The sequence below is a fragment of the Eleutherodactylus coqui genome, chromosome 7 (genome assembly GCF_035609145.1).
Source record: "Eleutherodactylus coqui strain aEleCoq1 chromosome 7, aEleCoq1.hap1, whole genome shotgun sequence".
Lineage (NCBI taxonomy): Eukaryota > Metazoa > Chordata > Amphibia > Anura > Eleutherodactylidae > Eleutherodactylus > Eleutherodactylus coqui.
The window spans coordinates 43,649,698-43,654,695 of record NC_089843.1 but is presented as its reverse complement, the minus strand read 5'-3'; positions in this window follow the sequence as shown (position 1 = coordinate 43,654,695).

The window sequence follows — 4,998 nt, the reverse complement described above, 5'->3', positions numbered from 1 at the left end:
TCCCAGATTTTCACAAATGAAAACCTTAGCGAGCATCGGCGATATACAAAAATGCTCGAGTCGCCCATTGATTCAATGGGGTTCGTTACTCGAAACGAACCCTCGAGCATCGCGAAAAGTTTGACTCGAGTAACATACACCCGAGCATTTTGGTGCTCGCTCATCTCTAGTCTTAAATGAGACCATATGGTGTCACAACAATATAACCAGCAACTTTGAGTACATTGATTTACATCCTGAGGAGATTCCTACTAGCCTCAGCATAATTGGTGGGTCCTTCATTGGCATGAAGTATTTCTGGCTCGAGGGGGCGGAGCCTGACCGCGGAAAGAGATGGCCGCATGTTAGAACTGCTCCGTCTCTGAGGCAGGAGAGAAGGCCCCCCACGGCAGCTATCTTCAGAGATAATGGGCAAACTGACAAGGGAAAGCAGCGGAGAGACCTCAGGAACGCCTAAACCACCTCGGGTGCAGGCGGACCTGCAAAAGTACCTCAGGGAGAGATCTGCCCGTTCTCCACGCGCTCCAGGCAAAATGGCGCCGGCGGCCGAGCTGACTCCGCGGACCACAGGAGGGGGTGAGTCATCCTCGGAGGGAGAAGAGGAGCAGGGGGTCTCCAGAGGCTTTATGCGGGACCTGATAGCCAGAGCCATGAGCCCCGTTCTGGCAGACCTCACAGTCATTAAAGAAGAGGTCGGACATATGGGTAGAAGAGTAGAGGACCTGGAGGGGGCAGCTGCAGTCATTACTTCACACTCTCTGGAGATGGCTCAGGCCCTCCAAGCACAGCACCAGCAATTAAACAGAGCTTTGCTGCAGCAGGAGGACTTGGAAAACCGCAGCCGTCGCAGTAACGTGCGTATTAAAGGGGTCCCCGAGTCCTGGGCTGCAGAGGCCCTCCATAAGGTGGCTATGGAAATATTTTCCACACTCTTGGGCGCGGACAGAGCGGCTAACATTACTGTAGAGTGGGTTCATAGGGCGCTACGCCCACCACTAGCAGCAGGGGACCCGCCAAGGGACTTGATTTGCAAGTTATTAGCATACCCCGATGCCATTGCTATTCTGGATGCTTCTCGGAAGCAGAGAGGCCTGCGTCACGAGGGAGCGGAAATACAAATCTATCAGGATATCTCCCCCACAACGCTGGCTAAACGAAGAATCCTGAGAACCCTGTTGGACGCCCTGAAGGCAAAAAATCTAAGATACGCCTGGTTATACCCCTTTGGCCTGGGGGTGACCCACAGGGGAAAAAGAATTAATATTAGGACCCCCGAGGACCTACGCAATAGCTGGCAATCACTGGATCTTCAACCCATGGACATCCCTAGCTGGCTCCCCTTGCCTGACTTCCCCTCCCTTCCTCGCTTGCCGACTGCGGAGAACTGGAGTGTAGTAACCCACTCGAAATCGCCTAAAAGTAAAGCGAAGAAAAAGTCAAGAGAGGAGGCCATGGAGACCGATACTTGAAGATACTGTCCTGGAACATGACCCCTCACCTTCTCTTGATTTTTAGTGATACCCGACGAAACGAGAGGACTGTAACTTGAGCATGCTCATGAAACACCAGCGACTCGCCCAGGACTGCCCGGCAAGAAAAGAGGCTATGTTCCTCTCGTCCTTATCCCCTGTTTTTCGTCTCCTCGCCCTACCAAAGACCTAGAGACTACCCGGTTATCCACGACTTCTCCCTTGTATTGCCCTTATTGATAAGGGGTGCCCGTCTGCCTCATCCGGATCAGGCACACAGGCGTTAACACCCGTCAAGTTTTCTTTTTTCTGTTTCATACTGCCTCCCAAGAACGGACGTCCATAAGTTCTTCACAGAACACGTCCGTCTCTTACTTATATAGTGAGAGAAAAAGCTAACTGTTACGAATTTGTTTGTCTTGTTGTGTTGTCTAAACCCTTTTTCCCTACCCTTCTTTCCTCCCCCCCCTCCCCCTTCCTTGTAAGTCTTGCTGGTTTTACAGGAACACCTAACCTCCAGTCGTACTGCCTCATCTTTTAGCACTACCCAGGTACGAGTATAGCACCCACTCGCTGCGAACTCCTGCCTGGTCCCAAAGAAGCCGAGTGGAAGTAAGAGGATCGACAGGGCTGACAGCAGCAGGATTATCTTGCTTCCCTAACAAACCGTAGTAGAGCTCGCAGATTATTACCCTTTCAATCTCTCTTTCAGTGATATGGTATCATCGCTCTTCTCGACATGACCTCGCATGTGGAAGTACTAAGATACACATCCTTCAACGTCCGGGGGCTCAACACGCCGCGGAAAAGGTACGAAGTGTCCCAACTATTGAAAAAATATAGGTCAAAAATTGTACTTCTTCAGGAGACCCATTTTAAGGGAGGTAAACATTATTCCATCCCCGGCAAACAGTTTGAGCTTGCCTTCCACAACTCCCACCCTTCCTCAGCTTCCAAGGGAGTTTCAATTCTTTTCCATAAGTTGGTAAATTTTGTCCTCTCAGCGGAATACTCGGACCACGAAGGGAGGGCCTTAATTCTGAAGGGCTCCATTAATGGAGTCAAAGTGACTATAGCAAATTTCTATGCTCCCAATACCCACCAAACGGAGTGGCTCCACAAACAGGTCACTATTCTCAAGGAGTTTGCCAGTGGGGAGATCGTGTTGGGCGGAGACTGGAATATTACACTAAATCCCCTTCTGGATTCCTCCAAGGGCAACTCCCAGGTCTCACAGGGACGCATTAGCAAGGTTATCAGGGCAGTAGCGGAGCTAGGACTGGTCGACGTCTGGCGCACACTGTTCCCCCTAAATAGGGACTACACTCATTCCTCACAACAACACAATTCTTTTCAGCGACTAGACTACCTCTTTGCCTCTACAACTATCCTCCCGCAAGTAATGCGAGCTAAAATAGAGGTAATTTCCATTTCAGATCACGCACCTATCCATATAGACATTAGAATCCCAAGTGGGGGCCCGGGAGAATGGATCTGGCGTCCAAACAATTCCTTACTGGATGGTGAGGAAGATAGACAAAAACTCGCTGAATCCCTGGAGGAGTACTTCCGAACGAATGGCAGTGATGGCCTCGGAACGCCCATAATATGGGAGGCCCATAATGCCTACATGAGGGGTATTTTTATTGCCCTGGGCTCTAGGCGTAAAAAACAGCAAAACAAAGAGATAGACACACTACTTTCCCAAATCGCCTTACTCGAAAGAGCCGCTAAACTTTCATTAGCCAAAAGTAACCTAGATGAGCTAACAGAAAAGAGCACAGAGTTGAATCGCTTATTACAATCCAGATTCAATAGAAAACATATCTTTCTCAAGCAAACAGTATATATACAGGAGAATAGAGGAAGTAAATACATGACGGCACTCCTTAAAAAAGCTAAAACTAGAAACCAGATTGATGCAATTAAAGACCACTCGGGTAAAGTGATGAAATCCCCCCAGGAGATAGCCAAAGTGTTCCACGATTACTATAACAAACTATATAATCTGAAAGAACAGCAAACCCCAGCAGAGCATGCCACACACATGAACAAAATAAACACCTTTCTGGAGACGCTAGAGCTTCCCAAATTAAGCGAGACAGATGCCCAATCCCTCCAGACGCCTGCGACGGACAAGGAGGTAGAGGATATCATAGCATCTATTCCTCCGGGTAAAAGCCCTGGCCCTGACGGTTTCTCGGATACATATTTCAAAACTTTTAAATCCACGCTCATCCCACGACTAAAGGACATCTTTAACTCACTCCTACGAGGGGAGACATTCCCTAAGCAGGCCCTAGAAGCTCACATTGCTCTCATACAGAAAGGTGACAAAGACCCGGAAAATTGCACAAATTACAGACCAATTTCTCTTATAAATATTGATGTGAAATTATGGGCAAAATTTCTGGTCAAAAGAATAGAGGACCACATACCTAAGCTGGTACACAGGGAGCAGGCAGGCTTTATCAAAGGAAGGGAAGGCAAAGATAACGCCCACAGACTCCTACACGCAATCAGGTTTGTTCAAACGCACAAAATCCCTACAGTCCTGATTAGCACAGACGCAGAAAAAGCGTTTGACCGCGTTAATTGGACATACTTGGAGAGAGTGCTTCTTCATTTTGGCTTCCCGGCTCCTTGGGTATCAGCGATCTTTTCCCTATATAGCACTCCCCACGCACGATTAAAAGTTAACAATTCCCTGTCACAAGCGTTCGACATACGAAATGGGACACGTCAGGGTTGTCCGCTATCCCCATCCCTCTTTGTCTTAGCGTTGGAACCCTTGCTCCAGGACATAAGAAGGCGTACAGATATCGAGGGACTGACGCTGGGCCGATACAGGCTCTCATTAGCGGCTTATGCCGATGATATCATGTTCCTAATAACTAACCCAAGACGGGGCATCCCCGCGGTAATCTACAGCCTAGAAACGTTCGGCTCTATGTCAAACTTTAAAATAAATTACACAAAATCAGAGATACTGAATGTCTCTGTCCCACTGAAATATAGCAGCGCCCTGAGGTCTGGGTCGCCATTCGTTTGGAAAGAAAATTCAATTGCATACCTAGGCATACAGATTACTAAGAAGATAGAAAACCTCTACACAAGTAATATCCTTCCTCTCCTGCCACAAGAGCTTACTCAATAAATACGATCTTCCATATTTGTCATGGTTCGGGAGGAAGAATGTTATTAAATCATACGTGATCCCTATAATCACATATAAACTAAGATTACTGCCGATCCATGTCCCGGGTTCATTCTTCCGGGCCCTCAACACATTAATTTCAAAATATGTGTGGAAGGGGAAAAAACCAAGGATAGCGCTTAGTTTGCTCTCCAAAAGAAGAGAGGAAGGAGGGATTGATTTCCCAAACGTACATAACATCTACAAAGCCATACAGCTTACATACTGGCTAGATCTAGTACACCCAACAAGAGACCCCATCTTACAAAAACTTGCCGATAACGCACATGGAGACTCCATGGTAGAGGATCTATGGTCCCCCAGCAGACACCG